Below are 27,759 nucleotides of genomic sequence, written 5' to 3' on the forward strand. Positions count from 1 at the left end.
CGGCCGTTACCAAAAGCCCGGGCCAGAACATCGGCCGAAGCGCGGCTGAAATCAATATAATGAGCTGACAAAACATTTTCGACCTAGCATGTTTTTTTTTTTTGTCGCTATAAATAAACGTCCTTGACTTCAAAACCCCAGAGAAAAAGCACGCAGGAACTTCACTGGAGTCATTAACTATTCGGAAGCATATACTCCCAAATTTCTAGTTGGCCACCCCTATATACTCTAGGCCCCATGCATTTTCTATCGCGCCTTATGTATCCCTATGGGTGTGCATAAATCTGATCATATGGATCACCTGATCAATTTTTGTTTCTTTTAATTGTTTCCTATCGCTTACAAAGCTACTAATCATTTACACCCTATTATAACGATTAAATGTCTTCGCAAATTACGCATTTTTGTGCAGATACAAGGCATTACACCTTTCGCGTTGAAGACAGATTTCGCTGGGGTACTCGCGAAGGAATGCCCCCCCCCCCCATGTATATATATATATATATATATATATATATATATATATATATATTGTTACAAGCACGGGGAAAAGGGGTTTATTTAGGCGAGCGAGGGCAGGAAAGGCAGGCTACGAAGGACAGGAATGGCCGCTGCACAGTCTTCGTTCTCCTCTTCCCCTCTCTTCTTGATCCCCGCGTCCCTTTGACGCGCTTGGACGTAACATACCTCCCCTCGCAGACAAAGTCCCCTGGGCGAGTCAACTAGCTTGTCGTGGCGTACATGATTTCAACCGTGCGACATGCGCGACTTGTGTCCTAGCAGAACGTCTACCAGTGTTCGCGAGGCGCGCGAGAGTATAGTTCACTTCGCTGACTTTGTCGATCACAACATACGGTCCATCGTAGTTTGCCAGCAGCTTTTGACACAAACCGCGCTTCCTTGTGGGAGTCCAAAGCCAAACGAGATCACCAGGGTGATATGTAACAGGCCGATGGCGTGCGTCGTAGCGGGCTTTGGAGTTTTCTTGTGATGCCAAAGTCCGCAGACGCGCAAGTCGCCGAGCCTCTTCAGCGAGGCATAGCGTATCGGCGACCGTAGGATTTTAGTGGTGGTAAAAGGGGAGGACAGTGTCGAGCGTATACCGGAGCGGCCGAGCATATAGAAGGAAGAAGGGGCTGTAGCCGGTTGTCTCGTGCTTGGCGGTGTTGTAGGCGTAAGTAATAAACGGTAAAACTTCATCCCAATTCTTGTGATCGGACGCAACATACATGGAAAGCATATTGGTGATTGTTCGATTAGTGCGCTCAGTGAGGCCGTTCGTTTGCGGATGATACGGCGTCGAGTGCCGGAGGTGCGAGTTACATAAACGCACAAGCTCTTCCACGATATCCGCCGTGAATTGACGTCCCCGGTCGCTTATGATAACACCAGGCGGTCCATGTCGCAGAACAATAGCGTGAAGTAAGAAGAGCGATACTTCGGTGGCGGTGGCTGATGGTATAGCCGCCGTCTCGCAATAGCGCGCGAAATAGTCGGCGCAGACAATTATCCAGCGATTCCCCTTAGATGGCTTTGGAAAAGGCCCTAACAGATCAATTCCAACTTGTCGAAAGGGTGAGCTGGGATGCGGCACAGGTTGAAGGAGACCAGATGGGGCAGTGGCTGGGCGTTTCCAACGTTGGCACTGTATGCAGCTGGCGACATAAAACTCAACCGAATGTCGCATCCGGGGCCAGTAAAAGCGTTCTTGAATGCGATAAAGTGTGCGCACAGTGCCTAAGTGACCGGAGGTAGGGTCATCGTGCATAGCCTGAAGGATTGCTGGCCGGAGACGCTCCGGCACCACTAGAAGGAAGCGTGCAGCCGTGCTTGAGTAGTTCCTTTTGTACAGGAGCCCGTCACGTAGACAGTAGCTGCTTGTTGCACTTGAATGGGTAGAAGTGAAGAGTGGCTCCAATTTGGTGTCTGTCCGTTGTTCTGCTATGAACGCATCGATATCTGGAAAAGCGGATGTGACAGAAGCGACGAGATGATCAAAATCGTCTGCGTCGCAGTCCGTCGTGGTAAGCGGCATACGGGAAAGGCAGTCTGCGTAAGCATGTTTTCGGCCACTCTTGTAGGAAACAGTGAAGTTATATTCCTGCAACCTCAAAGCCCAGCGCGCAAGGCGACCACAAGGGTCGCGAAGGTTCACGAGCCAGCACAGGGAATGGTGGTCTGTGACGACTTGGAATGGGCGTCCGTACAAGTACGAGCGAAATCGCTGAACCGCAAAGATTACAGCGAGGCATTCTTGTTCTGTCACCGTGTAGTTGCGTTCAGGTTTGCTTAATGAGCGACTTGCATAAGCAATCACGTGCTGACGGTCGTCATAGAGTCGGACCAAGACGGCACCCAGACCAACGCCACTAGCATCTGTGTGGATTTCTGTTGGCGCAGTAGGATTAAAGTGGCGAAGGATAGGTCGGGAGGTTAACAGGAACTTCAGCTGACGAAATGCAGAATCGCACTCGGGGGTCCACTCAAACCGTGCGTCTTTATGTAGCAGATTTGTCAGAGGATAAGCGACGTCAGCAAAACCAGGAATAAATCGGCGAAAGTAAGAGCAAAGACCCAGAAAACTACGAAGTTGCTTCACTGACTGCGGTGCACTGAATGCCTCGACAGCTGCCGTCTTGAGGGGATCAGGACGGATACCGTCTTTGTCAACAAGATGACCCAGCACAAGTGTTTGACGGTCACCAAAGTTACATTTCTTGGAGTTCAGAACCAGGCCAGCGTTTTTGATGCAGTCGAGGACAATATCCAGGCGCGTATTGTGCTCATTGAATATGCGCCCAAATATAACAACGTCGTCAAGATAGCACATACAGATGTTCCACTTTAACCCACGTAGAATGGTGTCCATGAACCTTTCAAAGGTTGCTGGAGCGTTGCACAACCCAAATGGCATCACATTGAATTCGAATAATCCATCCGGGGTTATGAAGGCTGTTTTCTCCTTGTCTGCCGGGTGTATCGGGATTTGCCAATATCCTGAGCGCAGGTCCACTGAAGAAAAATAAGAGGCCGAATGCAGGCAATCAATTGCATCATCAATCCGGGGCAGCGGGTAGACATCCTTCTTAGTCACGGCGTTTAATCTTCGATAATCGACGCAAAATCTCCAGTTACCGTCTTTCTTTCTGACGAGTATGACCGGAGATGCCCAAGGACTCGAGGACTCTTGTATTATTCCATTTTTCATCATGTCATTCACTTGTTCCCCGATTATCTTCCGCTCGTTAGGCGACACGCGATAAGGCTTTTGCCTGATCGGGCGCGCAGATCCCGTATCGATAGTATGGCGTGTTCGTGACTCGGGGATCGAGAACGCTTTGTCCGGCTGCGCAAAGTCAAACACTGACAGATGCTTAGAAAGCGTATCCACCAAGGTATGGCGCTCCCTTGTGCTGAGTGACTTGTTTATCATAGACAGAAGCTTTTTGTCTGAGACGTGGCGAAGGTCAGCAGGTTCACACGGCCGATCTGTTAGTACGGCTACGGACGAAGACGTGTATTCTGTAAAGTAGGCGAGTTTCAAGCCGTCTGGAAGCAGGATGGGTTCTGCCGAGCAGTTGGCCGTCCACAAGCCAGCACGCCCGTTGCCGATGGATACCACACAATGAGGGACAAAAACGTTCTTCTTCATACAATTGAGATGCATTGGCTCTACGGAGGCATCAAAACTGTCTGGAACTTCACCGCGACACACAACCGGCACGCACACAGAGGTGGACGCAGGCACAACAGTATCTGCAGACACACAAAGTTCACCTTGACGGCAAGTCTCCTCTAAGAGCCCGGACGAAACATGGCCATCGACGCAAACTTCCCCCGTGCGACAATCGACGGTCGCACCACACTGTCGCAAAAAGTCGATGCCCAAAATCACTTCGTGCGTCGATCGGGGAATAACTACAAACTCCGTCGCGAAAATTCCACCAGCCAAGGGTACTTCAGCAGTGCACACACAAACAGGGCGCAACGACTCGCCGCTCACTCCACAAAACGTTGCAGCCTGGTCCCACCGAAATACAACTTTGCGCCCCAACCGACCTTTAAAACCGAGACTCATTACGGATACAGTTGCTCCGGTATCCACTAAAGCCATTGTAGGAACACCATCAACAAGTACATGCACTTTGTTCTTAATCATAGCAACTGCGGGGGGCATTTCTGTCGATAGCACGTGTCGAGCGACCTCACCCCCATCGGCCGCGCTAGCTAGTTTTCCGGTTGTGAAGGCGAGGAGGAGCGGCGCACTGGCGATGGCGATTGACGTAAACGCGGTGCACGAGAAGTTGGCGGTGGCGTCAAACTCCTGTCAGATGCCGGCGAGCGGCTCCTGAAGCTTCTCTGCCAGTAATCGTTGCCAGGAGGGACGCCAGCTGACCAAGAGGTGGTGTACGGCTGTTGAGTTGTCCTCGTAGGAGGTGCGGGCCTTGTTGAAAATCCGGATCGACCATTCCACGTTGTTGGGCGACGATTGCAAAACCTCGCTATGTGGCCCGCGACACCGCATTGGAAACACACCGGCAGATGCCTCGAATTGCGATGTTCTTCCATGTAGTCGCGCATGTTGCTGTCGACTGCATAGACAGCAGGTGGGTGACATTCATCATGGCTAGGCATCGGCCGCCAGGAGGCCTGCGTGCGGCGTGGGTGTTGGCCGTAGTCATGACCTTGATAGCTCATGGTCCCTCTCGTTTGTGCGGTAGACCTATACTCCATGGTCGCTGAGTGAACCGTGGGTTGCCATGCGGTCGAAACGGCCGTGTTTCTCATCTCGTGTGGTGAGTACGCGCCAGTGATGCCGGGTGTGCAACGGTACATCTCTTCCTGATGGAGCAACTCTTCGCGAACAATCTGCCGTATAGTGGATGGAAGGTCAACACACGAGCTCGGGTCTACACTCGCCACCGTCGTGACATTAGCCAGGCGACCAAACTTCGGTATTATCCGTCGCATCTTCAACGTCTCAAAGGTCCTGCAGTGGCGAATGACGTCAGACACGGAGTCCAAGCTTTCCTTGCCGATCAAAAAAATTGTAGACGTCTTCGGCTATTCCTTTCAACAAATGTCCCACTTTGTCATCTTGAGACATCTGAGAGTTGACTATTTTACACAATTTCAGCACTTCTTCGATATAAGTCGTACAGGTCTCGCCGGGAATCTGAGCTCTTTGCGAAAGCGTCTGTTCAGCGCGTTTCTTTTTTGCGCTAGAGTCTCCAAAACACGCTCTGAGCTCCTCGACGAAAAGCTCCCACGAAGTGAGCGTGTCTTCGTGATTCTCATACCAGACGAGCGCTGTGTCGGTAAGGGAAAACACAACATTGGACAACTGTGCGGTCGAGTTCCAACCGTTAGACCGGCTCACCCTTCGGTAGTTCGTGAGCCACTCGTCGACATCTTCTCCGGCTTTTCCTCCGAAAGTGAGTGGCACCCGGTAGTATTGCCACGGAACACCAGGTGTTGGCCTTGAAGCCGCGTCAGATCCTTCGGGAATCTGGCAGGCGTATTCAGGCATGGCAGGTGAGGGTGGCGGAAGTCCGGCAAGTCGACGGCTTCGGCGAAGTTGTAGCAGCGTAGGCTCCGTGATTACGAGGTTTACCCCGCACCTCCACCAATTTGTTACAAGCACGGGGAAAAGGGGTTTATTTAGGCGTGCGAGGGCAGGAAAGGCAGGCTACGAAGAACAGGAATGGCCGCTGCACAGTCTTCGTTCTCCTCTTCCCCTCTCTTCTTGATCCCCGCGTCCCTTTGACGCGCTTGGACGTAACAATATATATATATATATATATATATATATATATATATATATATATATATATATATATATATATATATTGTGTGTGTGTGTGGTGTGGTTACAAACATATGAAATGAAGGAAATCATGGGGGACGTCATTTGCAGTTTTGTAATTGAACGGTAGAGATGATAAGCTAACGGGGAAAAACGAAAGTGGACGAGAGGACTACTTGCGCCGGCAGGAGCCGAACCCACAACCTCCGCATTACGCGTGGGTATAGCGCCACCAAACGTGCCACGGCGGCCGCGGCTCCCACGTCTATATTCTTGGGTGTTTTTGTATGCACGTGTAATGCGGGTAATGCTAGCCAACGCCACTCGTGGCCATAGCGGCGGATGTGGAACACCCATTTGACCAGATGGCAGTAATGATGCAAGGAAAACATCATGTTACCAGATGCACGTACAACGGAGAAGTGTGATAGTAGAGCACGGCACATTGTTCTATAAAGCGATGCCAACAAGGTGAGACTAGCGAAATAATCAACCGGAACGTTTTCTTATATATAGGCAGTCAAAAGCGAGTCATTATTACGTATACTTTCTCGATCAGGACAGACTGGTGCCCCTGTGCTGCTTGATATCTTGCATCGGAACCGTCCTCCCATCGATCGTTGTGTGTCTCCCTCGAGACTCCAATAAGTCCACAAAGGTTTGGCCCGAGCTATAATTGGTTAATAATTCCTTTTAGTGTGCAACCTAAATTTACACCGGACAAAAGGAAGCAACACGACAGCCACGCGTCAAGTTTCCTGTCTGTAAATTTAGGATGCAGGCAAAAGTACTCCAATAAGTGTTTTGATCGCCTGTACGTCTATTTGGAAAAAAATAAATATTCCACAACTTCGAAGAGCGGATTCTCGAATCGAATATTCGCACACGCTTAGTCCTCATACAAGTATACCATTACACTTGTACAGATGTATGAACCCTTTACAAGGCCATAAAGGTGAGCAAGCTTTTCTTGGTGTATTTTGGACATTACAGGATGATAAATAAGGGAAGCGATTCACAAGCAGCATGCGCGATAAACTTACATTCGCGTACACAGTGTCAGAAATTCAGAAGAGAGAGAAAACATTATTTACGTAAAAACAGAGAGGTCGGCCTGAGCTTGCTCTGGCCTGCTACAGGCAGCAGTGAATTTGTATAGATGGAAACCGCGAGAGGCCGCTCAAGATGGCGTTATCGTCCTATCTGCTATCGGCGCCGAACATGATTGTGTGTACTGAACACCCTTGCGAAGCCGCCAAGCTTTCCGCGGCAGGCCAAAGGGCGCCATGACATTGACCCCATCGCCGCTTCAGACAAGCAAGTCCGTCCCGTGCTTCGCGAAAGCAGGCGACATTTGCTCGGTTTCGTTGAAAAACGGTTCGTCGCACGTATTACACGTTTGCTTTCTGCAAACGACGTCTGGTGCAGCGTGGCTTCGAGGACTAAAGCGACACTGTGACGATTATAGCTGACTTTGGCGCAGGCATTAGCAAATGCGGTTCCGGTGAACGAACGTTTATCTGAGGTCTATAGACACATTGGTTCCATAAAAGTCGGCCCACCGACAGTGCCGCGAGCGCGGAAACCCCGCGCTCATTGTGAGCATTATGTTCACTCTTCATCAGTATGCATTCATCATCATCGCCAGCGTCATCCTCTCGGGTGCCCGGCCCTGCCGAATGAAGCGTCCCAACAGCAGCTGCCTTAGAAATGGCGGGGGTGCACGCCGGGCACCCATCCAGGCCAGGGGCTCTATAACGTAAATCTATGCCAATATGTTTTCATTCCAATCTCCTGACGTCAAATGTGCCTAACCACCGACGCAAGCATCGGGCGGCCATCCGCAAGGTTGTCTCAACAGACCAATCAAACGCTCTCCTCGTTTATAGGAGGTCACTTTCGTTTGCTTGAAAAACGAATAAAATTGCCTACACTGCGCGGCTTGTCTTATCTAATTGGCTCACAAGAGGCGAGGAGCAGGCTCAAGTGGAGAGGGAGTCGATAGGACTGAGCCAGTGCACTGAAAATCGATAACGGGTGAAGAGGGTGGTGCCGGCGACTGTGATTGGTCCGCTTTGCCTTACTTAGCTTACGGTGGCTCGTCGACAATTACGGCGGCATGCAACGGAAGCTTAAGAATGACGCTAAAACGGATCCTTAGCAAAGAAGAGTTGGCAGAACGAGGTCGTAAACGTGCAGAAACTGCTCGAAAACGTTACACGGCCACGCAAAAAGTTTTATTATGCGCAAATAAACTCATGCTCTCCAGCAGGTGCGAGTAGCCAGTGCCTGAGCGATCGGCGGCAGCCATCTTTTATTCCTTTCAGAACGGGGCAGCCTGCGGCTATTCAGAAGAAAATTCAGTTTTGTTCGGCATATTAATGCATCTTTAATGCGTACACGTCACTTTGACGCGGCGAGCTTTTGCGGTTTTGTGACGTCGCGAGACAGGCAGGTGAACTTGGTGCAGCCCGAAAACTTTCGGCCAATAGCCGAGGGCTAATGGCGAATAGGCATCGAATCAGAAATAACCATTCTTCTTTTGTTCGGTCAAATCATGCATAATCGGTGTGTAGACGCCATATCAGACGGGGAGCTGTCGCGGTTTTCGTGACGTTGCGTGACAGACAGGGGAAGTGGTGGTGGTGCAAAAAAGTTTTTCGCCAATCGCGGAGGGCTGATTGCAGAATTGGAATAGAAAAGTTTAGAATAACTTTACGTTATAGCGCCCCAGCGTTCCTAAGACTGCAGCTGTTCGGCAGAGCCGCGCGCTGGAGAGGACGACGCTGGCGATGGTGGGTGAACGTAATGCCAACACTGCTATAAATGGCCATAACTTTTCTTCTCCCTGCTGTTCGCTCCGCACCTGACTACTTTCTCCTGTATATTCTGTTCGCATTCTGCCACGCTGGCTGGTTTTCATGTGTCGACGGCCGGTTGAATAGATACGGTGCGGCCAGCAGAATTATACATGTCACTCTTTGTCCTTTTCACAACCATGATATAAAACGAACGGCACACGCAAGGGCCGGATTGTGAAAAATCGGGAGCGCGGATCATCTCATGCTGATCCCCGCTCAAGAGTTGTCTCAGAATCTCAAGAGTTGTCGGGGATCACCATGAAGAGCAGTGACCACATCTGGCGCGCGGTGCCGCTGCTACCTACTTTCTTGTAGAGTTACTGTATATAGGCTCTCTTTATGGAGCCTACATTTCGTACCGTACACACACTGAAACTACTTTCTTGTAGGGTACCTCTATAGCAGCGTTGCCATTCAGAGTGTAGACTGCTGCAGACACCGTTTGACCCAGTCCTCGCAGCCTTTTGAAAGCGCCGGCACCATAATGGTTCTCTCTGGCGCGGTCGTGCATGCCGGACGCTTTTCTTCAGTTTTTTCGGAAAGCCTGGTGCGTGAGTGTGTGCCTGTGTGTGTGTGTTTCTGTGCGCCTGTTTCTGTGTGTGTATATGGGTGTGTGCGCGTAGACATACGCAGTATGTACCTGAGTTCTGTGTGTGTATATGCGTCCGTGGGTTCGTGTTCGTGTGTTTGTAAACGTGTTTCTGTGTGCGCGTGCGTGTTGGCGTAATTGTGTGTATGCGTGTGTGTGTGTGTGTGTGTGCGCTATTAATATTTTGGTAGTCTATTTTTACATGCACAGGCTGTCTACCAAGATACCATTTTCAAATTCCCTGAGTTTTACAGGTTTTCCCTGAGTGCCTTTGCAAAATTCCCTGAGTGACACCGAACCTTGTTATATGTCAAGCAGGGCTGACACCATGTCTCCCGATGCTGTCACTCTCTAGTAAGCATGTTCAAAAATAGAAAGCGACTTAATTCAGTTTGAATAGTAAGGAGTAGGGTTTATTTTATTTAAAATAAAAAAACTGAAAGGAAGGGTTAGTAAAATGCACAGCGATAAATGTTTCACGTAACAGTATCATCGAAAAAAATGGTAAAGCCCATTGCAGGTCGAGTCGAACATTTTCTGATACGAAAAAAAAAAGAGATGCACACAGAAGCAAATATTTTCAAATATGAGCTATTTCTATCACTGGGGAGCAAGCTCATTGGTATGAGGCCCGAACTTTGTCCCAAGTAAGATTCTCTCTCAACTCCTAAGTCAACCTCAACTGGATCGTTTAGAGCACTATGCAGTCTATTTTTGCCGACAAACAATTCACTATGGGCCCCAGCAGATGTCGTGAAAATCCATTACGTCAGCGCAAGCTAGCGCGGGAACATCACGGCAACGCCGCCATGCGTCTTTTTTTTTTTGCGCTGTTCCTGGTTAAATTACTAAGCATCTTGTCACGGTAAAAGTGGCGCTTTTTGTTGTTGTAGTAATTTGCAAATAAAGCTCAATGAAGGAGAAGAATAGGAATCGAGAGGTCCGATGGAGGTGGTGTGTACAGCGGATGGCCCCTGTGACGTGGTTCCGGAACCCGGGTTGCTTTCGGTGCACGCAGCCAGAAAGAAGCATAGCCTTCGAGATCTGTTTTCTTATTCAGAAAGAAGAGGAGGAGGTGAAAAAAACTTATTATTCAAAGCGAAGAGGGGAATAAGGAAACGGGTAGGGTCGGTGGGAAGCGGTTCGGTGGGTCCGTATTCCAGGACAACAGTGATCCCGGCTACTCTCTGCACCTGGTCCAAGAGGCCCCTTTGGGCCCCCAGCCACGGCCGGGCGAGGAGGATCTCCCACGGCTCCATTTTGTAGGTAAGCATCTCAGGCGAGTTTGCTTCTCGCGGCCTTTTTGTGCATTCCCCACGTCACATGTGATAGTGACATCCATGCACCGCAGAAAGAGCGCCGCAGCTGTGGAGTGGAGCCTGGACAACGCCTGTCGGGAGCCGGACGCGCCCTGCTCTGAGCCATCGCGACACATAATCCCATCTTGGCGATTCGAGCACGAACTTCGTCAGACGTTCGACCCCCCCCCCCCCCCCACGACTAACGACACGCGCACCAGGGAGGCGCAAAACTTCAGTCTTACCAGACCGGCAGGCATGGTATATACACTGCCAAATCGGAACTCTCTCAAAAGAATGCGCACATTCCGGCACCGTGCAGGCAGCGCGGATGTGCGCCAAAATTCGGGAAAGACCGATACAGTGCACCGCCATGCACACCGGGCAAGACAGCGCGTGAAATCCTGGTAATCTTATCACGCGGAAAAAATAAAGAGCAATGATGTTTCATCGACGTTTGCCAACTATGCTTCGTCCTTGAGAAATATAGTCTTTCTTACGTAACCAGTCATGTTTTCGATGACACCGTGGTTTGCCTGTCGCGGTTTTTATCTTTCAAGCCATTTGGAGCATGCGGGTGCAGACGGCTTATCTCGGCACTAGTGCGGTTACGCGCATGCGCACGTTCCACGTTCCTTCAAACAGGTTTTCAGTTGTCAGCACTCGTCGCGTATGTTCCCCTTCGTACGCGTTCTTGTCATTGGCGATACGAGACGATTTACTACACCACCCCATCGCCAAGTCTTCCCTTCCAATGAACGTAAAAAAAAAAAAAAAAAAAAATCACCGCCCCTTCTAGTCCGTGAAGATGGTCGAACCGCGAAGCTGTTAGTTACACCAGGTGTTATATAAACCATGCAACTCAAACTTCGCAAGCAGTCTAAATTGTAAATATTTTAACGCGATAGGGCTCCTGCACTGCCCATGGGGCGCTGCGAGAATGGTGCTAAAGAGCGCCCTCTGTCCTGAACTGGGTAGTACCAAGCGCGGTCGTCTGCTTCGGAAAGCACGTTTACAATATGGACCCGCCACTTTCGGTTGTATTGTACCACGGCTTCCAGCGAATATCGGACGACGAAGATTTTTTTTCAGGAGTGACACGCTGGGTAAAGGCGAGAAATTACGCAACGCCGAATATGTGTACGCCGCTCAAGAAATAAGCGGCGAAGTTTTAGCGCGGTGTCAATCGCAAGTGAAGCGAGTCACGTGAGGCGACTCGACTCAAGTGAGGCGCACAAACGCGAGGAAATGCTTGATATAAGTGAAACCCGCCGTGGTTGCTCAGTGGCTATGGCGTTAGGCTGCTGAGCACGAGGTCGCGGGATCGAATCCCGGCCACGGCGGCCGCATTTCGGTGGGGGCGAAATGCGTAAACACCCGTGTACTTAGATTTAGGTGCATGTTAAACAACCCCAGGTGGTCGAAATTTCCGGAGTCCTCCACTACGGCGTGCCTCATAATCAGAAAATGGTTTTGGCACGTAAAACCCCATAATTTTTTTTTTTATATAAATGAATTCACAGCAGCGATAGGCAGACAATGTGTGCGGAACGGCCAGAGCGCACGACGGCAGCGGTCTTTCTGCATGCCGCGAAACGGCGGGCCTTCTGCAATCTTTGTTGACTGCATGCCGCAAGACAAGTAGTTATGCCTGCGCGGTAGTAGGGGCCATCTGTCCCTTTAGCAACTGATAAATAACCGATGCAGTGCATATGAGCTCGCAGTAACGTACGTGCGAATCGCGCTGCAGCGCGAGCTCGTGCGCTGCTCGCTTGATGTAGCTTTTAATGGCAGCGCTAGAACATCGATGTGCTGCAATCAATACTACCTTGCTGCGCTGCCTCAACGTGCTGGCTTGAGGTCAAGGATGAGCACATTTAACTCTCTAACCTGTGCTGCTCGTAGTGGGTTAGTGAATTATCACCGAATCAGCCCGACCATTTGTGGTCATTTGCACGCACCTGGTCACTTCACCACTTCGCACCTGTCGAATAGGTAATTGTCGCTGTGGCCGGGTCTCGAATCGCGAATCACCAGCCATGCCTGCATCTATGTCGGTCTGCCGTCGGGACTGTAGGTGCATTTTGAATGAGGCGTTTGTCTCTTTCCTCAATGCCAATATTATCGCAAATTTACCGAGTGCACCAAGTTCAAACTTCCCTCTGATGGATCCCATAATAATTGACTGGGTTGGTATTAGTCGGCTAATCAATAATCTGCAGATTTCGTGTGCCAGTGGGCCTGATAGTATTAATTCAAAAATATTGAAATGCACTGAAATGTTTTCATCTGTTATTCTTTCTAAAACTTTTGCTCAGTCGTTGCAGTATTCTTCGCTGCCGCGTGACTGGAAGAAAGGAAAGGTGGTTCCAGTCCCAAAGTCAGGCAATGCGCATGCTCCCGAAAATTACCGTCCCATTTCATTGACAAGCATCCCATGCAAACTTTTGGAACACATCCTTTACTCTCACCTTGTTGATTTTTTGGAAACCAATTCATTCTTTCATTCCTGTCAACATGGCTTCAGAAAAATGTGCTCGTGCGAAACCCAACTAGCTTGCTTTACTAATGATCTTTTTACTGCATCTGACAATAACTTTGACGTTGACTGCATTTTCTTGGACTATGTAGGCGGTTAACCACAGTTGCTACCACTCCTGTGAAAGCAAAACGATGGCGCGCCTTTCACAATGTGCGAGGCGGGTTATAGGCATCGCTCTCACTTCTCAGCGTTGCTGAAGGAGGAGCGCTTTCTTTTTAGAGGCTGCTCGGATCGAAAAATTCTGCTTAGAATATACTTTCGTGCTTTTGGAGGTAATCGCTGGAAGTGTAAACACTACCGAAGGTTAGCTTTTGTTGCGCCATAACTGGGTGCCTAAAAATCAGTTGTCAGTCCCTTTAAGCTATGTACTGCAAGGCACGGCTCCGGTAACCGCAATGGCAATATTGGACATTGTCAGATTCCGCCATATCCTCGAATTCACCATGTTGTCAGCTCTGGTTGGCCCAGAGGGATGCTACAGAATCTCGGAGTGGCTCAAAATGCCACCATTACAGAATTTTACAATATGGCGGACGATGTTTACAACGGTGATCCAAACGGTAAGATAGCTACGGACAAGACAAAACTCTGACTTGCATGGGACACTGAATCACTTTTTATCGATGTGGAGAAATGCATTTGAAGTTAAACTATTTCAGAAATACTTTGCCGCAAGAAAGTACTTCAATGCTTTCATCATAAGCGTACCTATTGGTAATCTAACATCGCCTATGATCCCACTTCGCCGTGCGCCCGCTCGTTCTTCAATGCCTTGCACGGAGAAGGCTACGGCGGAGCGGGGCATGCCCACAGCCTACGCCTACTGAACGTCACCGTGGCGCGCATTTCAAATTTGATTTTGCATGTTCACGTGCACTACTTCCGATTTTGGTGCCTACGACGCGCCAAACTGGGAGGCTATCCCTAAACTTACGGCGGAGTTCCCGGTTTCTCGTCCCTTTACTGTGACAGTATAGTGCACTAGATGGCTACGCGCAATTTTCCCGCACCGAATGGCAAAGGACACATTTCCTCTCGCACTTATTCTCCACGGCAATGGCACAATTTCCGAGGGTCGTACGAAACGTCGTCTTTATGTTCACTGAGCTTCGACCGTGATGACACATCTCGACGGTGTGCAACTAGAGAAGTAGGCGACATGTTCCAGTCGGATGTTGGCGCTCGGGCAGGCTCTCCATGCGCGTGGAGTCACGTCACCCACAGGGACCACTGTCGTTGTCCTCGGTGAGCCTCGGTGAGCTCGGCGAGCGGGCTCGTCGCGGCATCTAACGGCGGCCGCGGTATCTACGTTACGTAGCAGACGTGGCTAGCCACTTAAGTGCATTTGCGATGTGCACGACGGGGATGGAGGACGGATAACACAGGCTTCTGAAAGCGAGGGTGACGTGACGTCACGGCGATCCCTCTCCCCTCACACAACACCTGGCGCACTATGGCGGCAGGAGCTGGGCCCTTTCGCCCGCTCAGCTCCATCGAGGCGCGCCGTGGCGTCGCAGCCAATGGGGAATTAAGTGCCGTGTCGCTCCTACAGGTGACAGACGACGGCTCTTTCCCTCAAGTGGTCATTTGACGCTTTCGCACCAAAAATAAAAACGAGTAAGCTCAGGATCACAGCCGCAGTGGGGTATACGGGAAACATTGTGCGTGCTGTAGAGAGTGTACGGGCACTGAAGTGCAGAAATGACGCAACAAAACACAGAATTAAGTTGCATGTATTCACCCATTGAAAAGCTTACATGCCGAAGTTGTGTCGCAGCGGGGTCCTACGGTCTAATTCTGCAATCGTGTTCGCTCCCTATTCGTAGTGGTACCGTTTGTTTTGGACAGGGTGCTTGGGCAACAGGGGCCCCCATCTGGTGGCGCTCGAGACTACCCTGCACCGCTAGAGCCCGCCGCACTCGTAGATGGTTGAGGCTCCTGCGCTTGCCTGAATCTCCTGCTCTTGCAATGGGCTCACTATGGAGGCGGACACGTTCCGCCGTGGTCAAACAGTTTGGATATCGCTCCGCCTCGGTGCACGAGTCTCTTCCCGACTGTTTTGAACCCTACGTGTCGAAGGCAAGGGGGCCATAGCTGAGCAAGCGTGACATTTATGAAAGAAGAAAATGCATACTTGTAGGACTCCTGATGAGCACCAGTTGAGTTTGACAAATTATACCTATGCTATGGCAAATGAGCTCCCTCAAACGTGATCATTCCCGCTCGCATCGACAAACGCACGGTCGAGTTGTGCCTCTCTCAACGCAGAGCGAGAAGCTAAATTTAGCGTCGAGTACGTCATGTGTGGCGCGATAACGGCGTCACCTGCGCACGCCACGCATGCCTGGCCGAGTGATGGCTCTTTTCCCTACGTAAAGCACGTGGGTAGTACGGTTATATATATATATATATATATATATATATATATATATATATATATATATATGTATATATGTATATATATATATATATATATAGCTACGCAACAGCCGCCACAGTGTGGCTGCACTGTGGAGAAGGAAGACGACGTGGCCACCGCTTGATATAGCGTCGCCATCATTGCCACCGCTTGTCTACGTGTAAATACATTGTAGACTCGTACGTCAGCTACACGTAACATTAATTTGGTGGAGGTGGACCTTCCCCGTACCCGTCATGGAGCTTCGCAGCGGTCGCAACGGCGACAGTGCAACTTCGGCTCCTGCTGGCGGCACTTCCTCTACGCAACCGTCTCCGCCTGCAGCCCCGACCTACGTCGCCATTTCACCACCTCGGGATCCTGGTGTTTTCAACGGAGTCGGCAGTCCTGATGTTGACGACTGGCTCCGCTTATACGAACGTGTCAGCACCAGTCACAGGTGGGATTCGACTATTATGCTCGCGAACGTTGTTTTCTACCCCGACGGAGCTCCACTTGCATGGTTCCAGACTCACGAAGAGGAGATCTCGAGCTGGGATCTCTTCAAAGAGAAGCTCCGCGACCTTTTTGGCAATCCCTTCGATCGTCAAGTCAATGCCAAGAAAGCCCTAGCCACACGTGTACAGACGTCGACCGAGTCCTACGTGTCCTACATTCTCGACGTCTTGGCCCTTTGTGCCAAGGCTGACCAGACCATGTCTGAGGACGATAAGGTAAATCACGTCCTCAAAGGGATTGCTGACGACGCCTTCAATTTACTGGTGTTTACCAACGTCACCAGCATCGATACGATCCTCAAGGAGTGCCGCCGTCTTGAGCATGCTAAAAGCCGCCGGTTATCCCAGCACATCACGCGACTTCCCAACACAGCTGCTACGTCATCCTGTGACGACCTCTTCCACCAGCCGTCGCGCTGTGACAACTTGACCCGCATTATTCGTCGTGAGGTCGAAGCGGCACAACCGGCGGCCCCTTCATTTCCGTCACCTGATCATTCTCCGGTGACAATCTCCTTGGTCCAGGCCATCGTCCGTCAAGAGTTATCCAACGTCGGCCTGCACTCCATTCGTTCCGCATGCCCGGAACCTCTCTCTCCACGCACGGCCCCACCGCGCCCTTCTTACTCTTATGGACAGCGCAACCCCTCCGAATGGCGAACCGTGGACGACAAGCCGATCTGTTTTAACTGCCGACGCATTGGACATGTCGCTCGCCACTGCCGCAGCCGCTGGACTTCCCCCACACGCTATTCTCCTAATTACCACCCTCGCCCCTCTAGTGCGTCCTTTTCCTTCGCCCCTTCTATGCCCACCCCATCATCTGACCCTGCGACGCCTTTGACACGACCCCGCTACTCCCGCTCGCCTTCTCCCTCCCGTCGTCAATCTCGCTCGCCCCCGTCTCGCCGTGCTCCTTCTCCGACCTACTCGCCGCTCCCCCGACCGGAAAACTAGACAGCGCAGCTTCTGGAGGTGAAGCTGCAAAGACGACATTGGCTCAAAATCCTCGCTTCACCTTACCGACGAACAAGAATCTTTTGGACGTTCTCGTCGACAATGTTCCTGTGTGCGCGTTGATTGACACCGGGGCGCATGTGTCCATTATGAGTGCTGCTCTTCGCCGTCGGCTCAAGAAAGTTCTGACGCCTGCCCCGAACCGATTTGTCCAAGTCGCCGACGGAGGGACTGTCGCTATTGTTGGCATGTGCTCTGCCCGACTCACCATTGCTGAGAGACACACCGTCGTTCTCCTCACCGTCATCGAGCATTGCCCTCACGAACTCATTCTCGGTCTGGATTTTCTTGCCCATCATTCTGCCCTCATTGACTGTTCGGCCAGCTCACTTCGCCTTGACTTGCCTCTTCTTGCCGACCCTGTGGACCCGCCTCCCAGCCATCTGAGCTGCATAAATTTTATTCGCCTACCACCTCACTCTATGACACACGTTGACTTGTTGTCCTCACCAGCGGTACCTGACGGCAATTACGTGGCCGTACCAATTCCGGCCGTTATGCTTACACATGGTGTTATCGTGCCGCACACTGTGCTGAAAATTACTGGTAACCGCACCTGCCTTCCACTCGTCAATTTCGCGCTCACCGCGCAAGTTCTGCCTCAGGGGATCTCCTTGGCTATAATTCGCGCTTCACAGTGGAAGCCATTCACAGTGGAAGATCGTTACAGCTCAGCCCATACCGTGACGTCATCGCACAGTACTGACGTCGACATGAAGAAGATGGTCTCCTCTGAGCTTACACCTGCTCAAGCTGCAGCCCTTTGCCGCGTTCTTGAAGGCTATCGCGACATTTTTGACTTTGACAATCGACCCTTAGGTCAAACGTCCGTCGTGACCCATCGCATAAACACTGGCGATGCGAACCCTATTCACCGTCGTCCATATCGTGTTTCTGCGTCAGAACGAGCTGTTATCCAACAGGAAGTCCAAAAGATGCTTGCAAAGGACATTATCGAGCCTTCCTGTAGTCCCTGGGCTTCTCCCGTCGTACTTGTCAAAAAGAAGGATGGAACGTGGCGTTTTTGTGTAGATTATCGCCACCTGAACAAAATCACAAAAAAGGACGTGTACCCTTTGCCACGTATTGATGACGCTCTAGACTGCCTGTACGGTTCCACTTATTTTTCTTCTATCGACTTACGGTCCGGATACTAGCAGATATCCGTCGACGACATGGACAGAGAGAAGACTGCATTTGTTACCCCTGACGGCCTTTATCAGTTCAAGGTGATGCCTTTCGGTCTCTGTAACGCGCCCGCCACCTTCGAACGAATGATGGACTCTTTGCTTCAGGGGTTCAAGTGGTCCACCTGTTTGTGCTATCTGGACGACGTCATCGTTTACTCACCCACATTTGACACGCATCTAGACCGCCTTTCAGCGATACTTGACGTGTTCCGCCGCGCCGGTCTCCAGTTGAACTCGTCAAAATGTCACTTCGCTCGCCGCCAAATCACCGTCCTTGGACACCTCGTGGACGCCAGAGGCGTGCGACCTGACCCGGACAAGATTCGCGCCGTTACGAACTTTCCTGTTCCGAAGTCTACCAAGGACGTTCGTAGTTTCGTAGGGCTGTGCTCATATTTCCGACGCTTTGTGAAGGATTTTGCGACCATCGCCCGTCCCCTTACCGACCTCTTGAAGAAAGACGCTCTCTTTTCTTGGGGACCTGACCATGCCGCATCTTTTTCGCAGCTCACTACTCTCCTTACCACGCCTCCAATTCTGGCCCATTTTGACCCGTCTGCTTCAACGGAAGTTCGAACTGATGCCAGTGGTCACGGCATAGGAGCAGTATTAGCACAACACCAGCGTGGACATGATCGCGTTATAGCCTATGCCAGCCGACTTCTATCACCCGCCGAGCGCAATTATTCAATCACAGAGCGCGAGTGCCTCGCTCTTGTGTGGGCTGTTGCCAAGTTTCGCCCATACTTGTACGGACGCCCCTTCTGTGTCATCACTGATCACCACGCGCTCTGCTGGCTATCCTCGCTCAAGGACCCAACGGGACGACTCGCTCGCTGGGCGTTACGCCTGCAAGAATATACCTTCTCCGTGATATATAAGATGGGACGCTTGCACCAGGATGCCGATTGTTTGTCCCGCTACCCCGTCGACGACCCGGCTGATACGGACACCATCACTTGCGTTTTCTCTGTGTCCAAGTTGCTCGAAATCGGCAATGAGCAACGCCGCGATCCTTCCTTACGAGCCCTCATCGACCATCTGGAGTCAACGCCTGGCGACGCCTCTCTCCGGATGTTTCTCCTTAAGGAAGGGACACTATACCGCCGCAATCTCGATCCACACGGCCGTGACCTTCTGCTCGTAATTCCATCCCACTTGCGGTCGACTGTCCTCCATCAACTTCACGACGCTCCCGTGGCTGGACACTTGGGCGTCTCGCGCACATACGACCGTGTACGCCGTCGCTTCTTTTGGCCGGGTCTCGCTCGCTCCGTGCGGCGCTACGTTGCCGCTTGTGAGCCCTGTCAGCGCCGGAAGAAGCCCTCCACACCTCCAGCTGGATGTCTTCAGCCGATCGACATCCCACCGGAACCCTTTTTCCGTGTTGGTCTAGACCTTCTTGGACCGTTCCCTCTCTCGGGCTCCGGAAATAAATGGGTCGCCGTCGCTACTGATTATGCTACGCGGTACGCAATCACCAGGGCCCTCCCGACAAGTTGTGCTACTGACGTTGCTGACTTTCTGCTCTATGACATCATTTTAGTGCACGGTGCCCCGCGCCAATTACTCACTGACCGTGGCCGCAGCTTTCTGTCGGCAGTCGTCGAGGACATCCTCCGCTCCTGCTCGACTAAGCACAAGTTCAGCACGTCCTACCGCCCACAGACCAACGGCCTCACGGAGCGCCTCAACCGGACCATCACCGACATGCTATCCAAGTACGTCGCGACCGACCACCACGACTGGGATCTTCACTTACCATATGTGACGTTCGCGTATAATTCATCGCGTCACGACACCGCCGGCTATTCACCATTCTATCTCCTATATGGCCGAGAACCCGCGTTGCCCTTGGACACATTGTTGCCCTCGGCCACACGTTCAACCACTGAATACGCCCGCGACGCGATCGCACACGCCGACCACGCGCGCCAGCTCGCCCGCACCCGTCTCGAGGCCTCGCAGGAGCATCAGAGACGCCTCTATGATTGCCACCATCGCGACGTACAATTTACTCCGGGTTCTCTGGTGCTTCTCTGGTCCCCCATTCGACGTGTGGGCCTTTCCGAAAAGCTGCTGTCCCGCTACACTGGCCCATACCGTGTGGTGCGACAAGTGACCGATGTCACGTATGAAGTCATCCCCGCCGACCTGTCAGCGTCATCGTCGGCTGCAAGTGACATCGTTCACGTGGCAAGACTAAAGCCATATCACGCACCTTTCGCCGCGGATGTGTAGATTAAGCACCGGGACGGCGCTTCTACTGGCGGGGGTGATGCTACGGAACAGCCGCCACAGTGTGGCTGCACTGTGGAGAAGGAAGACGACGTGGCCACCGCTTGATATAGCGTCGCCATCATTGCCACCGCTTGTCTACGTGTAAATATATTGTAGACTCGTACGTCAGCTACACGTAACAATATATATATATATATATATATATATATATATATATATATATATATATATATATATATATATATATATATATATATATATATATATATATATATATATATATATGCAGTTGAAGAACACAACAGGAAATTTCAGTCTATCGTATTTTGGGACGTTCTGTTGTCTGACGTCTGTTGTCTGTAGTGTGACGTCATGTAGTCGGAAGTTCTGTATTTTCATCAATATTTAATTAAAAACTGACAGAGACCGCTTTAGGATATGTAATTATGTTAGTGCAAAAAAGAAAAATATAAAAGTAAAAAAAAGAAATACAAATTCCCCGCCTGGAACTCGCACTTGTGACCTGTGACCCAGTATCTTGCCAGTGAACCACGCCGAACATAATTCTAACTACATTTTGGCTAGGTCAATAGTAAGAATCTCTGACCGCGTTGATGTTTACATTTGCATTTTAAGAACCAAGATGCGCTTCCACTCCACCGCGTCAACTGGCGCATCTGTAGAAGAGCAAAAGTGCTGTTACCATCGACAAGTACATCGTGGGATGCTAGAACATCTATTTTGCTTTATGATATCCATATTATAAGAAATTTAGAAGCACACAACGGTGACTCGGGACAATGTGAGGGTTGTTATTCCTAATTTCGACAGTTGTCTCTCGCTCTTTACACTTTTGAGCGCGCACATAATTCGTGTGTTCAGCGGAAAATCGCTACATAAACATTCGCGGATGCGTGTTCATTCTGACAGCATACTGGTTTTTTACGGCAGCGCTGTACCGGTATAATGAGACCCGAGCGAGACAGCTTTTCACGCAACAACCAAAGGAGGAGGCCGGTAGGGCGTTGCTGGTGCCTCGTCGTCACGGCACAATTATAATTGGCCACGTCGACTTTAATACCGGTGTCGCTGCTATTAACGTTGCCGGCTTTATAGAAGCAAGATTGAATACCGCGCAAGATAAAAGTAGAGTACACCACCGATGCGAAACTGACATACAATGTTAAAGCGTGGCGACGGAAAGCGCTTCCATCACGGAGTCAGAACTTATGCCGTTACGACAGAAAGTGGCACATTTCTAACGCCACGCAGAAATCGTGTAGTCGGGACAGAGAGTTCCTGTTGCGACGTCAGAATCGCTGTTGCGACAGAAAGTTGTTGCGACTTCACAAGCTCTTGTCGCGGCAGAACGTTTCTGTTGCGAGTTCAGAACTCTTGGTCTTCGCGACAGAATGCTCCTGTTGCGACGCCAGAATTTCTGTCGTAACGTCAGAATCGCTGTCACGATAGAAAGCTGTTGTCGCGACTTCAGAACTCTTGTCGCGACAGAACGTTCCTGTTGCGACTTCAGAACTCTTGCTCTTCGCGACAGAATGTTCCTGTTTCGACATCAGAATTTGTCGTAATGTCAGAAACGTCTGTCGTAACTACAGGAATGTCAGGAACTTCTGTCGTACAATAGAAATGTCTGTAGTTACGACAGGAATTTGTTTTTTTTTCAACTGGATATATATCACAGAAATCCAACAAACAATGACATCAAGGAAACATAGGGGAAGTTACTTGTACTTACTAACTGAATAACGAAATGATAAATTAATGGAAATGAAGGTGGATGAAAAAACAACTTGCCGCAGGTGGGGAACGATCCCACGTCTTCGCATTATGCGTGCGATGCTCTTACCAGTTGAGCTACCACGGCGCCGTTTTCCCATCCACTAAATTTCTTGGGTATTTATTGTTTACTACTAGGGTTAACCTTGGGAGTGTTAGCGCGCACTCACAAACCTTGGCGGCGGATGTGGAACATCCTTTCTGCCGCAGGCGTCACGAGAACAACGTGATCTTTTTGGGTGAAGGCAACGGGTCAATAAATCCGCATATGCTACCTGAAGGCACAGGCTAACACTCCCAGGGTCCAACATTAGTAGCGACACATAAATACCCAGGAAAGCGGATGGAAAAACGGCGCCGCGCGATTGTTCCCCACCTACAGCAAGTTGTTTTTTCATTCACCTTCATTTCCACTAATTTATCACTTCTTTATTCAGTTGGTAAGCACAAGTAATTTCCCCTATGTTTTCCTTGATGTCACTGTTTGTCGGCTTCTTGTGATATGATTATTAAAAATCGGGCCCCTTGGTTAAACCCCTTTCTTCTCGTTTATACATATTTAACATGTTATGGTGTCAAGCGATCCCCTTTGATCGACTTTGAAGACATTTCACGTCAAAAAGTTCATTCGCCAAAGTAGAGACCAGAAACCCAAGGGTTGCCTAAAGGCGTAACATTCCAGCTTATTCACTGGAATTTATTGTACCGATGCTGGATGCTCCGTGAGTTTGCTGACAAAACTGTGTGGTTGCCTCTCCCTGCAGCACAATCGCTCGGAACACTTCCCGCTTGCGTCGGTCTTTATCCGCCGAGGTTCCAAAAAAGTGCTCTTACGAATAGAGACGAGTATTCGACAATTTAGAATAGTTTATTAATAATAAATAGCGAATACTATTTAATTCTTAATTAGAAACATCGACGTGCGAATGAATATTCGCACACCCCACCCGGCCACCCGGTTACGGAACGGATGCATGATTAAGAGAATCTCACAATAGGAATACGAGAACGAAATGGTGTTCGCGTGCGCTAACAGCCATCGTGAGATTTACGATAGTTAATGACGTGCATTTGCTGAACCTCGTCAGTCTGGTTTCCAGAGACCTCCCCGACGGTAATTTGCCAACAGAAACATTCTCTACGGGAATTATTAGTCTAACTCGCCGCGGTAGCTTAGTGGCTATACGTTGCGCTGCTTAGCTCAAGGCCACGGGTTCGACTTCCTGCGCAGTTTTTCTTCCATGGGGGGTAAAATACAAATACGCCCGTGTACTTAATCTAATTTTAAATTATGTGGTTTTATGCGCAAAAGACAACGACCTGATCATACAAGGCACGTCGTAGTGGGGTTCCTTAACGTTCAGCCAATGCACGGTACAAACGCGTTTTCGCATTTCGCCCCCATCGAAATGCGGCCGCCGCGACCGGGATTTGAACGCCGTAGCATGCACTAAGCCACCACTGCGGGCGTACTTAGATTGATGTGCACGTTAAAAAAAGAAAAAAAAACACGAGGTGATAAAAATATTAATCTAGAGTACCTCACCAGGGCGTGCCTCGTAATCAGATCGCGGTACGGCGCGTAAAAATTCTAGACATTTTTTTTTTTAGTTATCGGCGTTTATTTTTTAGTCTCCTTTTAGCGTCTAATTTTAACAATTACGCTGTCTCCAAAACATTACTTGTAGCACGAAGGTAAAGGAAACCCGTACGAGTTTCTGTTGACCCGTTTTGCGCTGCCCCTTCAAGATGTTCAACACTCATGCAGAGCACGCACATGCCTTTTATTTTAAATCACGTCAGGCTACAAATATTAAAAGTGAAAAGCAATATCAGTATTACTATTTATACTAATATATACCCATCCCACGTTATCAGTGCTCAAACCTGAAAGTGATGTCATTTCACTGGTACGCTTCATCACGGGCACCTGTGCGATGTCATTACAGGGCCTACAAGGGCGTGTTAAATGGTTCTGTAGCCAGAAAGGGGCCCCAATAGTTTGGGGCCCCAAAGAGCTTTGCGGGTGTTAGCGTTGGGGCACGTAGGAGTGAAGAGCTTTTAGAATAGGGTTTGACGTTTGCGGATATCGTCTTGAGCTGACAGCGCCACTACGGCGTCAAAGAAAAACTATTAGAAATAATTAAATAAAATATGCCATTTTATGATAGGAATAATAATTTTTACTTGCGTGTATTCGCGTTTAAGTACAATTTAGAGGTTATTCTCTGTAAGCAGCAAACAAATAGTTGCGTTTAGTTTTGAGCAAACCAACTTTACTAGCCTTCACCAGCCAAGCTTAGCCGTGTTAGGCCTACGAGCCATAAAATCCACAATCGAATTCAAAATCAGCGGTGTCTAATGAGTCAATCTTCATGACACACGCTAGTTGAGAGAAAGCGATAACCGCACTCACTTCTCCTAGCTTGCGAACTTCACGCGTTACCGCGAATCGAACCCAGTTTTGTGCCAGGTTAGAGCCGTCGCTTCGATGGGTTTGCCGACGCAAAGCTTTTGGGGCCGCTATTTGGGCTCCCGCTAAATCGGTGAAATAGCGTTCCCAACGCAAAACCATTGGCAAAACCCAAAGGGACTTTGCGTCTTGCGCATGCGCAGTGGCTTCGACGCTATTTCTTTGGGGCCCCAAAACGTTTGGGGCCCCTATTCTAAAACTCTCTAATGTCGGCGCGCTCGCGTATGTCGTGTCGCCGTTAGTCGGACCCGCGTATAGTTGCAACACCGTACGAGAAGTTCAAGCGCAACGTTGTACCTTTCTATCGCGCGAAATTGCCTGTTTTTATTTTTCTTTCTTTTTTTCTCTTTTTGTGGCAAATGACCATTTTGCAGAAGAGCAACGCCGTTTGGAGCCAGAAAGACGTTCCGGACAGAGTTTGGGCAACTCCATGTATTAATCGCGGGTAACATTATGAACAGTGTCAAATTGCGCCGTATTGATCGCTTTCGTCTTGTGAGCTGATTGGTCCATATAGCTGCTACGCGCCCTCTGATTAGCTAAAAACCTCGCCGTTGCAGAATTTGAGATGGCGGAATTTGACGATGCCCAAAATTGCCCCATCAGTGCCTTACTGGCTGAACGGCCATACTTGCAGCTCCGTTACAGTGTAAAGGAGGTATACATGGTAATCTAGCAACTTGTACATATAAAAATTCACATTGCTGGATCATGGCCGGACTGGATCAACTGAGGGAACCGATGAAGCGCGTGAAATCAAAGCGGCTATCCCATCTGAAAAGCGGGAAGTTGCGCAGCCACAGGCCACGTCACTCACTGTCACAGTATATGCGGTACGATATCGACACGCGCGAGAACAATGCCAACCTCGTTTCCGCTTTTCTTCTTTCCCTTCGTGGAGCGGCCTTTTGTGAGGGAACATCTGCAGCTGTCAAATGCGACTGCAGCTTCTCCGCAAAAGGAACGCGCAATTAAAACCGACGCAGCCAGGCACAGAGAGAGAAAGAGAGAGAGAGAGAGAGGAAATAAACGCGCACCGTACGACTTATTCCAGCGCAAACGGCGTTTACTTGCAACGCTGGCCGAAGTTAAAATGAAATTACGCGGGTTTAAAACGAACCTTTCCAGACGAATCCTCCTGGTCTTTAACAACCGTGGCTATAGTGTTGCTGCTGCCTTGGCGAATAGCTGACACACGTACGACAGCCCTCACATAATGAATCGGCCTACACGTGTCACCCCGTCTGTATACTACACCCCTACATGGGTGCAGGTGGCCGGCTCTGTTCTCTATGCGCAATTATGCAGCGAAAAAAAAAAGAAAACAGAAAAAAAGGAAAAGACAGACGGTACCTAAATACCCTCAGTGCAACACATAAACGCCTTCAAGTGCAGAGCGCTTTCAACGTCCAAGAGTTATTTGCGGACTACGAGACCCACGGCGCGGTAGGGTGGGTCGGGCTACGGCCCAGAGAATACGGGTTAATTTCGAGCACCTGGCGGGAGGCCTCTAACGCGCGGTTAGCACCCTTCCCGTTTCTTTCTCTGTGCTTTGCCTCTCGCGATTTCTTTTGTAGTCGGCCTTTCCGTTTGCTGGCACGGAAGCATGGTACACGAGCGTTCTCGAGTCCAAACGCCTCGAAATGCTGCCACCATCGATGGCCGAGGATCGAACTCGCGACCTTGTTCTCCGCAGCAGTAGGCCATGGCCACTGAGGCACACGTACACTCGATGGTGTACGGCCGACCGAAGTAGGAAAATAATACTGAAGAAAAATTGTACACTCAAAGCCAACAGACAATGAAGCCAAGGAAAGCACTGGCGAAATTAGCTCCGGTTGAAGCTGTAATGTTGAAAAAATACATACATCGCAGTTTCACCATGAGAACGAAGCAACGAATGCGATAGCACCGTGTTAGAATATTACACGAAGTGTAAGACTCGTAGCTGCAGTGGCAGTACGAAATGAAGTAAACGTAAGCTGACCAAGTAAAACGAGCGGTCGTGCTAGTGTCGTGCTCTGCTTGAACCCTGCCATCGCACAATTTCATTTACATCTATTATGTAGAGCCAACGTCTTCCACAGCGAGTTTACCACCGCTTTTCCGCGTCGGGTGCGTTTCAAACGTCTTTGCTCGACCGATCCCCGGGGCAGTGCACAGCCGCGCCAATGAGATTGCCTCATATTCAGGAAAAGGCTCGCAGTGTCGGTGTTTTGTTTCGTGGCATTTGTTTGTGGGCTGACATTCTAAAAATCCTAAGGAATAATTTTGTTAAGAATGTAAGACGTAGCTGGTGTGAGAAACTGTTGTAACAGAACGCTGTGGCGATATAACCCGCATAACACGCAAAAAATTCGCTTGGAGTGTCCACATAATTGCCATCGCAATAATAACCAAGAGTGGCAGGGCAATTCGCACGCGTAAAGCGGAGGTTGTGGCTTCGGCTCCTACCGGCGGCAAGTTATATTTTCGTCCACTATTATTCCCCCCCCCCCTTTCCACCACCTCATTACTGTCTGCCTTTTAATTTCAACCACAGCAATTTCCCGGAGCTTTACTACTTGGCTTCATTGTATGTTGGCTTTATATGGTGATGACTAACAAAAAAAAAAAAAAAAATCAAGCTCACCAGTTTCCCCTCTGTCTCGTTTATTTATCTTGTGTGTTCTGCCATAGCCTCCGTCATTTTATGTGGTCCTTCCACGGTAGTAGAATCTATCATGTAAGCCATATATATATACATATATATATACGAAGATTGCTAGGCATAACGTTAAGATACAGAAAGAGAGCAGTTTGGATCAGATATCAAATGGGTATAGACGATATTCTAATTGACATGGAACCTAGAGAAGGGAAACCCAGTCGAGGACGGCAGAAGACTAGGTGAAGCGATGAAATGAGGAAATTCGCGCGCGCCAGTTGGAATCGGTTGGCGCAGGACAGGGGTAATTGGAGACCGCAGGGAGAGGCCTTCATCCTGCAGTGGACATAAAACAGGCCACAATGCTGCCGGATTCGAGGCCTTC

At 49.8% G+C, this 27,759-nt stretch overlaps 1 protein-coding gene and 1 non-coding gene across 4 annotated transcripts in view; both read right to left on the reverse strand.

The window, feature by feature from the left end:
- The window catches only part of LOC142576528 (protein spinster-like), a 97,263-nt gene that overhangs the window by 65,637 nt on the left and 3,867 nt on the right, over nucleotides 1–27,759 (reverse strand). The gene's annotated exons all lie outside the window — the stretch shown is intronic.
- On the reverse strand, nucleotides 22,270–22,342 carry TRNAM-CAU (transfer RNA methionine (anticodon CAU)). The gene has a single exon. It is a non-coding gene; the product is annotated as a tRNA-Met (tRNA).

Source organism: Dermacentor variabilis, chromosome 3, assembly GCF_050947875.1.
Source record: "Dermacentor variabilis isolate Ectoservices chromosome 3, ASM5094787v1, whole genome shotgun sequence".
Lineage (NCBI taxonomy): Eukaryota > Metazoa > Arthropoda > Arachnida > Ixodida > Ixodidae > Dermacentor > Dermacentor variabilis.